This window comes from Octopus bimaculoides, chromosome 2 (genome assembly GCF_046866305.1).
Source record: "Octopus bimaculoides isolate indiv1 chromosome 2, ASM4686630v1, whole genome shotgun sequence".
Classification (NCBI taxonomy): domain Eukaryota; kingdom Metazoa; phylum Mollusca; class Cephalopoda; order Octopoda; family Octopodidae; genus Octopus; species Octopus bimaculoides.
In genome coordinates, this window is record NC_142929.1 from 44,210,138 (window position 1) to 44,222,637 (window position 12,500).

At 36.4% G+C, this 12,500-nt stretch overlaps 1 long non-coding RNA gene across 1 annotated transcript in view; it reads right to left on the reverse strand.

Annotated features, from left to right (window-relative positions):
• LOC128247103 (uncharacterized) overlaps nucleotides 1–12,500 on the reverse strand; it is a 45,600-nt gene that overhangs the window by 26,012 nt on the left and 7,088 nt on the right. The window contains exon 2 of the long non-coding RNA XR_016238854.1: nucleotides 3,300–3,414. This is a non-coding gene — a long non-coding RNA (uncharacterized LOC128247103). The remainder of the gene's footprint in view (nucleotides 1–3,299; nucleotides 3,415–12,500) is intronic.

Below are 12,500 nucleotides of genomic sequence, written 5' to 3' on the forward strand. Positions count from 1 at the left end.
GAATACTGGAGACGGTTTATTTGACCAAAAATTCTTCAAGTTGGTGCCCCAGCATGACTGCAATCTAATGATTGAAACAAGTAAAAGATAAGAGACAAAAGACGTATGTATGTATGTGTGTATGTATGTATGTTTGAATGTAACAGTCACTTATTGTTACTGTTCTCCTGACACAATTAACATTTTTTACCAGTTGCTACGGAAAATGTCAAACTGTTATTTTGATAATTTTCAGCTTGTTGGAATTTTCCATGAATTTCATTTTGCCAGCTTGTTGCTCTTATTGTTGTTACCGCTGCAACTTACTTTTGTCTGCAGCAGTAGTAGTAGTAATAGTAGTAGTAGTAGTAGTAGTAGTAGTAGTAGTAGTAGTAGTAGTAGTAGTAGTAGTAGTAGTTACCCTTTTTTTCCGCCCATTCTTTCCGCTTCCTCCTCTTTCTCCTTCTTTTAATGCTATTGCTACTGCTGTTGCTACTACTACTACTACTACTACAACTACTACTACTACTACTACTACTACTACTACTACTACTACTACTACTACTACTACTGAAGTTTGTAAGTGAGCACTCTATATCACTGCTCAACATTGCTTGAAGTAACAGCCAAATACCTCTCTTTTTCTCTTTCATATACCTTCAGTCAGTGGAGGCGCAATGGCCCAGTGGTTAGGGCAGCGGATTCGCGGTCATAGGAACGCGGTTTCGATTCCCAGACCGGGCGTTGTGAGTGTTTATTGAGCGAAAACACCTAAAGCTCCACGAGGCACCGGCAGGGGATAGTGGTGAACCCTGCTGTACTCTTCTACCACAACTTTCTCTCACTCTATCTTCCTGTTTCTGTTGTGCCTGTAATTCAAAGGGTCAACCTTGTCACACTGTGCCACGCTGAATATCCCCGAGAACTACGTTAAGGGTACACGTGTCTGTGGAGTGCTCAGCCTCTTACACGTTAATTTCTGTTGATCGGATCAACTGGAACCCTTGACGTCGTAAGCGACGGAGTGCCAACAACTTATTCTACCAATCGCTTTTGCCGAACAGCTAAATTACGAGGTGGTGGAGCGTAAACACACCAATACTTTTTGTCAAGCGGTGGTGGTGACGAACACAGACACAAAGTCATACACGCTCACACACACACATACACGTGCACACATATATATATCTGTGTGTGTGTATGTGCATGACAGCTTCTTACAGTTTCCATCTACCAAATCCACTTAAAGATACTTGGCCAAGGTGTCACGCCGTGGAAAGGCTTTTCATTGTTATACATGGAGAAATTACGGCTATCAGGCACAAAACAAATGTTATAGAACTTTCCTGCATACATATACATATACATATATATATATATATATATATATATATATATATATGCTTTCGGTGCGAATGGCTTTTTATTACGGCGCCGTAATTTACAGTCCTGTAAATAATAATAATAGTATTTTTATAGAAACTTAAAGCTTATGGCGATCACCGCGCAATGGCTGAGGAAAAAAAAATCAAATATAGGAGCATAAAAGCCTTCGACGGAAAAAAGAAGGCTTTCCTATCCGCGTGGGAGCCTCCTTTTTTCTGTCGAGGGCTTTTATGCTCCTTTATTAGACTAATGTATGTATGTATGTATGTATGTATGCGTGTGCATTATGTGTATATATAATACAACTCGATATAATTAAATAAAATGAATTAATTTTACATGTATATATTAAATGTATATTAAGGTAAAATATCCTTTATTTCTATCAATTGAAATAATAATAAAGGAATGATTATATATATATATATATATGTGTGTGTGTGTGTGTGTGTGTGTGTGTGTATGTGTGTGTGTGTGTGTGTAGAAACACCCATTTCGTATATATATAGGTATTATATGTATATATTTCTAAAAATTAAATACATTGCATCATGATATTTATAATACAGTAATGTATTTACCTACTCATATATTTATAGATAAATCTAGTCTTCTATTTAATAATGATATTAAAGAATTATTTAATGATTCTTAGAGGACATATCTAAACCAGATATTGACCAATATATCTAGTCTTCTATTTGATATTAATAAAGAAATATTTAATGATTCTTAGAAAACATATCTAATTTATTATTTATCAATAATAATAATTAGTGAATCTTTAATGATGTTTGGAAAATAGATATTTAGGTGCATGTGAACAGGCCGAAACTTTTTCAGTCCTCTCATTCAATAATTGGTGTTTAGAAAATAGAATATTGTAACATACATTTGCACAGAGGGAACAAGTTCTATCTGGCAGCCGATAAGATTTTGTAAAACTTAAAATTTTTCATCTAATCTTAAAACTAATATTGCTAACCTTTAATCGCCAAATGAATTTGCTAAGGCTTGTGTCATTGCGTTTGAGGCGATTTCTAAAAGAACCCTCATGATTGTCAATTCTAGTTTTCACAAAACATTCTGTTGATCCAGTATAGAAGTGATTTTTACCTTCAGCTTCTACGATAGCTTGGTAAACCAGATTCTTACGTTTGCAATAATTATTAAATTTGCATTTTTCTTTAACCTTACAATCACAAAATTTATTCAGTTTATCTTTGGAATTAACTAAAAGATGTGGTTTATTGACGGTTATTTCCCCTTGCGTATATATGTTTATATACACATATTTATATACTTGTATATATATATATATATATATATATATATATATATATATATATAGATAGATAGATAGATAGATATACATATATATATATGTATGTATATATATATATATATATATATATATATATATATATATATATATATATATATATATATATATATATATATCAAGAGAGTTAGGGGTTGAGGATCCAACCCACTAAGGGATAATATCAATCCAATATACTGCTGGGAGGGTACCCAATTATTGTTACATTAGTGTTATATCAAGTGCAATAAGTGGGTGCGGGTAAAAGGGGGCTATTTTACCCTAAATTTATATAGCAATAAGAAAATGGAGGGGAATATGAGGTACTCATCAACTTGCAGACACTGTATTCTGTTGATTAATCTGTTTATTCTATAACTAAATTGACAAAAATCACAATATACAGACACTTATGACATACCATGTCATATCAACAATTAAGATTTCAAATATATATTGTGTTTGTGTGCAAGTGTGTGTGTATGTGTGTGTGCGTCTGTGTGCGTGCGTGCGTGTGTGTGTGTGTATGTGTGTGTGTGTGTGTGTGTGTGTGTGTGTGTGTGTGTGGTCAAATAACCAACATCATCATTCTCATCAGCAGATGTTTACTTACCCTTCTTCGTTCTAAGACAATACTGAAACACTGTTTTACACAAGGTGATTCCCACTAAAGGTTTTACTGAGGTGATTTCCCATTGCATTATCTCGACCCAACCAGCTCATGTAAGCTGAAATGAAAAATGAAAAATACTCGTCAATTTTACAGTGCTGCCACTGCTTGCTAAAACATACATGCTGTAACATTGCAAATTTTACACACCCGATTTATATACGCTCGCAAAATGCCAGATTTTTCTTTTAATATGTTCTACATATAACAATATTTTATCTCTCTACTATAGGCACAAGTCTAATCGATTACATTATCTCCAATGCTCAACTGGTACTTATTTTATCGGCCCCGAAAGGATGAAAGACAAAGTCGATATTGGAAAAAATAATTGAGCTCTGAACATAAAACCGGAAGTAATACCGCTCAGAACTCGTTCGGCGTACTAACAATTGTGCCAGTTCCCGCCTTGGTCTAGTTATTGTAATTTGCTCAGAGACACATTTTCCGAGGCATTAAGTAACCCTTAAACGTAAGCTGAGAGTTCGAGTGATTATCTGCCTTAAAAATATACACCATACACAGATATGTATACAGTATAAAAGTCAGAACAAATATATTTGCACCAACTGTAATTAATCTAACAAGTGTCTTCTACTATAGCCTCGGGCCGACCAAAGCCTTGTGAGTGGATTTGGTAGACGGAAACTGAAAGAAGCCCGTCGTATATATGTATATATATGTATGTGTGTGTATATGTTTGCGTGTCTGTGTTTGTCCCCACCAACATCACTTGACAACCGATGCTGGTGTGTTTACGTCCCCGTAACTTAGCGGTTCGGCAAAAAAGACCGATAGAATAAGTACTAAGCTTCCAAAGAATAAGTCCTGGGGTCGATTTGCTCGACTAAAGGTGGTGCTCCAGCATGGCTACAGTCAAATGATTGAAACAAGTAAAAGAATAAAAGAGATGCGCAGTCTGAAAAGATTATTAACAATACACAGAAAAAGAAAGACATTTGCTGTGTAAGGTGATATTGTTCGTAGAATGGCGGCGGAGCTAACAAGGAATGCCGCTGTTGTTGTTACAGTGACGCAACCACAGTTGATGCTGTACAAAGGTTGTATGCACATCAGTTGAGGAAAGGTTTATAAAACGACATACATACTGACCTATTAATAAACTAAATACAGAATTTAGCTGAGGGTTTAGTAGAAAGGGTCAGTAGGTAACCCATGATATGTAAGTAACAAATAAATAGATAAAAAGAAACGAAAGAGAAAGAAAGAAAGAAAGAAAGAAAGAAAGAAAGACTGAAAAATGTTACTAGGTTAAATAAAAAAGTAACAGAAATGAAATTGCCTACAGACAAAAAAAAAAAAAATGAGACGCCGGGTCTGCTGCAGCAACAGCAACAACTGCAGCAGCAGACATAGCAACGGTTTCAGCAGCAGCAGCTACAGCAACAGCGGTAATTTCATTGTAGAAAGTGATGTGGGGGCAGCATGAAAGCAAAAGCAAAGACAAGGTGAGTAGAGAGAGAGAGAGAGAGAGAGTGAGTGGAGAGACATACATACATGCATACATACATACATACATACATACATACATACATACAGTCATTTGTATTGCATGTCTGTCAGTAATGTGTATATAAATATATATATATATATATATATATGTGTGTGTGTGTGTGTGTGTGTGTGTGTGTGTGTGTGTGTGTGGAGGCCCAATGGCCCAGTGGTTAGGGCAGCGGACTCGCAGTCGGAGGATCGTGGTTTCGATTTCCAGACCGGGCGTTTATTGAGCGAAAACACCAAAAGCTCTACAAGGCTCCAGCAGGGGTTGGTGGCGACCCCTATTGTACTCTTTCGCCCCAACTTTCTCTCACTCTTTCTTCCTGTTTCTTGAGTAACGCTGCGATGGACGGGCGTCCTGTCCAGCTGGGCGGAACACATACGCTATAGAAGCCGGGAAACCGGGCCCATGAGCCTGGCTAGGCTTGAAAAGGGCGCATAAAAAAATAATAATATATAAGTATATTTAGAGTGTTTTGGAAATTCCTTGATACAGTTATAATATTTGGAGAGAAGATATTTTTCTCGAAGTGTTAAGATTGAGAAAAGAACCCTTTCTAAAAATGTTCTTTTCTCAATTTTAACTCTTTATATATATATATATATATATATATATATATATATATTAAATATATATATATATATGTGTGTGTGTGTGTGTGTGTGTGTGTGTGTGTGTGTGTGTGTGTGTGTGTGTGTGTGTATACGTATATATATATAATATATACATACACACACACACATATAAGGAGTCTGCTTCCCAGCCGCATCATTTCGTATACAGTTCAACATTGTGGAACACTGGGCAAGTGTCTTCTACTAAACTCGGTTGATGGAAACTGAAGCCCGTCGGATCTATCTATCGTTTTGTATGTATAAAATATGCGTAATGTGCGATAGTTAATTAATATATATATATATATATATATATATATATATATATATATATATATATATATATATACAAAACACACATGCGCGCGCACATACACATACACACACACACCACATTCACATATGTGTGTTTGTATGTTTGCCTAGAGGTTTGTTAAAAGAGATCGATAGAATAAGCCCCAAGCTTAAAGATACGTACTGAGATCGATTTGTTGGACTAAACTCTTCGAGGTAGTGCCCCAGCAGTCCATTAATTGAAACAAGTAAGAGATAAAAAGTAAAAACCTATGTGCATGTGTGTGTGTATGTGCGTGAGTATGTATATGTATGTATGCATACATAAGTAGATACATATACACACATATGCATATGTAACTGTGGCAGGTTATGTTGATGTACACGTTTACATGCATCTATATCTACGTATATACGAATATATATAATTCCATCCCTAACTTTTGCAAATATCAAAGTATTCGTCAGTATTCATTTCAATGAAAAATAAAAATTAGAACAAAAACTACCTGAAAAATACTTTGTCGAAAAATTCATTCAAATCATGTTTGTAAAACTATCAATAGATACTACTCCATTAAGGCAGCGAGCTGGCAGAAACGTTAGCACGCCGGCAAAATGCTTAGCAGTATTTCGTCTGTGTTTATGTTCTGAGTTCAAATTCTTCCGAGGCCGACTTTGCCTTTCATCCTTTCGGGGTCGATAAATTAAGTATCAGTTACGCACTGGGGTCAATGTAATCGACTTAATCCTTTTGTCTTTCCTTGTTTGTCCCCTCTATGTTTTTATGTTAAAGAAATAAGAAACGTTAGCACACCGGGCGAAATGCTCAGCGGTATTATGTCTCTTTACGTTCTGAGTTCAAATTCTGCCGAGGTCGATTTTGCCTTTCATCCTTTCGGGGTCGATAAATTAAGTAGTAGTTGCGTACTGGGGTCGATCTAATCGACTAGCCCCCCTCCCCCAAAATTTCTGCCTAGAGCAGAAAAGAATTTTAAAGGCGGCATGCTGGCAGAATCGTTAGCACGCCGGGTGAAACGCTTAGCAATATTTCGTCTGTCTTTACGTTCTGAATTCAAATTCCGCCGAGGTCAACTTTACCTTTCATCCTTTCGGGGTCAATAAATTAAGTTCTAGTTGCGTACTGGGGTCAATCTAATCGACTGGCCCCTCCCTCAAAATTTCGGGCCTTGTGCCTACAGTAGAAAAGAATATATAATACTCCACTACAATAAAGATTACACGCAAAATGTAAGGTAACACAAAAGCACCATATATTTTGTGTAGGGAACATTTCATATTGATTCGTATTATAAAAACAGGTAACATTATAACACGTATAGATTGTGAATAAGAGTATTGTGCCATGTAGCCACCATATATTTGATAGAGGGAACATTTCATAAAATCGATTGGAATACAGTAATCCCTGGCCATATCGCGGTTCACCTATTGAGGTTTATTATTTAAGCTTACGTCGATTCCTCTGTGGTGTTGTTTTGCATTTATAATAAAATAAATATATACAAATTATAAAAATTAATTTTAAAAAATCTACAGTACAGTACTGTTTCTACTTCGCAGATTTTCACATATCACAGGGGTTTTTGGAACGTAACACCCGCGATAGTTGATGGATTACTGTACTTGGCTTGTATTTTGTTTTAATCTCCTCTCTGAGGAATGGCCGGCAAATTTGGTACTGGCTATATTTTGTACTCTGAATGGAAAGCAACGTTCTACCATCATATTGACGATAAAGTGTTGCTTACTTGACCAACCTATTTTCCTAATAACAATAACGATGAAATATCTTAGTTTATTCTGGAAGTTACTTCCCTGATCAAGTATGCCTAAGAGATTTGAATTTAACGCTGAATAATGTAACGGTGTGATGTAGATAAACTATTAGTGACAGAGCTAGAGCCGACAAGGATACGTTTCAGTGGTTGCTCGAAATGTTAAGAAATGACAGCTAAATTTCATTACTTTTGCATCGTAGTGTTTTGAAAAGAAAGGAGGGGTACGTTGGACAATGTAGCCCTAGATAAGTAACACCCCAGTGTAAAACGGAGTGGTCGCTGTTAGAACGCTTCTGATCTTCAGTTTGTTTGCTCAATTAACTTGACCTGGGGCTAAACAGCAGCATCAAAAACTAGTAAGTAATTAAGCGAAGGAAAGACAGCACCTCTACATGATCGCTTGATTTGCTTGAAATAATAAGCAAATCGATCTCCAATCACATCTTAACGCTTAAAAAAAAAAGAAGGATTACACGGTGTTTAATATACTCTAAGATACAATGTGCCTGAAGAAAGAAAAAAAGGGGAAAAACGGGATGGTCACTGCTTGATCACCCTTCTGATCATAGACCTACTCGAATAAGGAATGACCTCCGACTAAATGATAATCAGTAATCAGAACCAGAGACCCTATTTAATGGTTAGATGAGCCAACACGATTGGGATACATAGGACTGATGTTAAATATTCCCAAATCTTCAGATAACTCAGTCTGAGATTTCAAACAGTACAACGGTCCGAGGAAGGGTTGTTGCAGAACTAAGTAGGTGGCTAGTGAATATAAGACAAGCCTCCGCCTTAACAAATAAAAAAAAATCACCCTTGAATTTCAAGATTATTTAACATCTTGGTAGGTTCGAAACCAGTCATGTTCTCCGATGCAAAGTTTCTCTCGGAGGCCCTAAACACTACTAACGACTCTTTGGCTAATTTTAGTGGAGTCCGCTCTGTTGCAAGTATTCGAACCAGGATTTTTGTATGAGATAACTTCTTTACGCCTATCAGAATCAGAAGACCTTGAATAAAGGGTGTGGGAAGGGGGTCATGAGCACTGCCCTTCCTCTTCTGACTAATCCGTAAAAAAAAAAAGACAAATTTTAAAAGAAAACTTATGACACATCAGCAGATAATCCTACATATAATACCTCACCCACTCGGTCATTTTAAGTATATTATTTCTTCATAACAGCTACGATGGCGTTGGTGTCTAGCAGTGATGGTAGCGATAACAGCGATGGTGATGATGTTAGTAGTAATAGTAATACCAGCGGTAATGGTGGAGGTGATGATGGCGGTATTACGCAGTTTAAATACACTAGCAGCGGTAGCGATAATTTCGTTGATTTTTAAAGCATGATACCAAGTTTGCGATTGACTAGCTCGGCAGAGGTTGTCTATCGTTGTTTCTGTTGTCGTTGCTATAATTTAGCTCTAAATTAGCGTTTCTCAACCGGGGTTCATATGATTCCTAGGGTGTCAGTATAAGATTTTGGTGGGATCCGCACTTAGCAAAATAGTAAATTGGAAATCCACAGTAGCATTTTGAGGCTCCATGAAAAGTTTCTTTCTCCAACATTTTACATAGTTCAAGCTACACAAGTGAATAGATGTTTAACGAAATTAGTTTTTAAACATTGAATGCTATGAAGGTCCACCGGAATAAAATAGTAAACAAAGGGGTCTATAGGTTAAAAAAAAATGGTTGAGCGCCACTGTTTCTAAATCAACCCTAAATCAACCGTAAATGAGCAGATCATCAAAAGCGTTCCAACTGTACTCAACACATCTTTTTTTTTTTACCAAACATAACAAAAGTAAGAAGACGATTATCCAATGCACCTTCCTGAGTTTCTGCTTTTTTTCTCTCTCTCTCTCTCTCTCTCTTTTTTCATTTAGGGTGCAAAACAGCAAAGTAGCAGAGTGGGTTAGAATAGGATGGAAGGCCTTGCAACTCTATATGGTCTTCTATCTCTTTACGTTCGCAGTTCAAATTGAACCAGGATCAACATTTCCCTTCAGTCATTCTACGCCGATAGGGCACCAGCCAAATAGCAAGTTGACCTTCTTCTTCTTCTTCTTCTTCTTCTTCTTCTTCTTCTTCTTCTTCTTCTTCTTCTTCTTCTTCTTCTTCTTCTTCTTCTTCTTCTTCTTCTTCTTCTTCTTCTTCTTCTTCTTCTTCTTTTCTCTCATTCACTCACTCACTCTCTCTCTCTCTCTCACATACACGCACACACACAAACACACCCTCTTAACATAAGCAACAACCGACAAAATGGCGTCTTGAAAGAAACACCTAAAATAATGCAGCGGGAAATTCCAAGACACATATGGTCAAACGCATTCCGACTTTAACCATTCCATTCTTTGTATATCTATGTCTACCTTGTCTAATGTGTATTTCCTACTTTCGAGACAGTAGGGTGAAATTTGATAAAATTTGGTTCCCTCCACCACCGCATGTTTATTTACGTTCCCATAACTTAGTGGTTCGACAAAAAAGACTGACAGAATAAGTACCAAACTTAAAAATAAGTAATGGTATCGATTTGTTTGACTAAACTAGTAGTTCTCAACCATTTCTTTTTTTTTATCTATGAACCCCTTTGTTAACTTTTTGTTCTGGTAGACCCCTATAGCCATTCAATGTTTAAAAGTTAGTTTTATAGATACTTCTTTAAAAAATTGTTTTGCTTTTCGTACGTTCACTTGTCTAGGTTTGCAATAACACTCTTAGAGAGAACACGTTTCGGTTGCCAGAAATACGTAACACTATGCAAAACATTAGAGAAATAAATATATCTAAAGCAAATTTCGTTTTCGTATGTGGCTTGCAAGATTCTTTATGTGAATTCGGTTGTGGAAGCATATTTTATTATGTCTGGGGAAAGTCATTCTCTTTTAGTGCCTTATTATTTTAACACGCACACACCGGTCTGATTTCCACTCTTGTACTCTTTTACTCTCTTTTACTTGTTTCAGTCATTTGACTGTGGCCATGCTGGAGCACCGCCTTTAGTCGAGCAAATCGACCCTAGGACTTATTCTTCATAAGCCTAGTACTTGTTCTATCGGTCTCTTTTGCCGAATCGCTAAGTTACGGGGACGTAAACACACCAGCATCAGTTGTCAAGCGGTGTTGGGGGGACAAGCACAGACACACAAACACAGACACACACACACACATATATACATATACATATATATACGACGGGCTTCTTTCAGTTTCCGTCTACCAAATCCACTCACAAGGCTTTGGTCGGCCCCAGGCTATAGTAGAAGACACTTGCCCAAGGTGCTACGCAGTGGGACTGAACCCAGAACCATGTGGCTGGTAAGCAAGCTCCTTACCACACAGCCACTCCATATATATATTTACTTATTTTTACTAAAATTTTCGTTGCGACTTGCAACCTTTTCAATAGTCGTTGATTCTGTCCGTAACGCAATTCCGATAACGGGCAGAACCAACGACTAATGAAAAGGTTGCAAGTCGTAACGAAAGTTTTAGTAAAAATAAGTAAATGAGTGGAAATCAGACCGGTGTGTCTGTGTTAAATTAATAAGGCACTGAAAGAGAATGACTCTCCCCAGACACAATAAAATCTAAAGCAAAATTATATTTCATGGAAACTTTAAAATACCACTTTGGATTCCCAATTAACTATTTTGCTTACGTGGGTCCCAAATATGTTATATGGACTTAGATATACTGAGTGTACCAATGTACAACTAGCGAAAACAACATGCCTAGGAGAATTCAGTATATCTAGTGGGATATCTTTTTTTACACCAAGCACCTGAAGTGACACAACCTGCACTGATTGATGCAACAGAACTAGCTGCACAATATCCTACTCCTATGGGACAGATGCAGGATGGGTCGAAACGATCGTCGTGCTGAAATAAAGATTCATACTAAATCCATCTTCCGTTTCCTTCTTCAATTATAAATATGTGTGAGAGTGCACGCGCGTATGTCTGCATATGTATATATATATATATATATATATATATATATATATATATATATATATATATATATTATATATTAGGGATAAAAATCCAAAATTACAGGTAAAAATTCAATTAAAATCAATTTATAAAAATTGAAATTAAATTAAGTTTCACAGTATTAAATATATATAAATATATATCTTTATCTTATGATATTTATTTTGTATTATATTATACCTATTTATTGTGCTTCTACTTATTACGGATAAGACCCTTTTTTAAAATACTGATCCTATCAGGTGGGAATAAAAACCCCAAAGGCAATAATTATTATTAAAATTATAATTTAGGGTATCTAAGAGATACCAAGCATGGTTGATATCATTTTTTCAAATATATATATACGACGGGATTCTTTCAGTTCTGTCTACGCAATCCCCAAATTCTCTCACAAAATTTTAGACGGCCTGGGGTTATAGTAGAAGACTCTTGCCCAAAGTGCCACGCAGCGGGACAGAAACCAGTTATGACCATCTCGTCTTTATTTCGACACAGGGTGCCTACCCAAGCACTACATTTTCTAACATATCTTTAACATATTTTTTCAAGATGTTAAACTGCGGTTTGAGGGAGAATTTTCTGCTTCTAACAGGTCGCACGACCACGTAGGTGGTTCCTTTTCTTGAGTTCATTTTGTTTGTTTTCACCTGTTTTCGTATTTTTTTCCTTCCCTTACTGAATGGAAACAGCAGCCTTGAGGTACAATTTCAATGTTACTAAGAGGGGGGGAAAAAGAACGAGTGAAGAAGGGAATATTGTGTGAGAAGAATAAATATACTGGACATATAAAAAATAAAAGGAATGAACGAATGAATATGACAGGAACAGAGAAGGAAGAAAAGAAAGCGTAGGAAGGGCGGTAGAAAGGAGAAAAATAAGCAGTATATACAGGCGTGTGTGT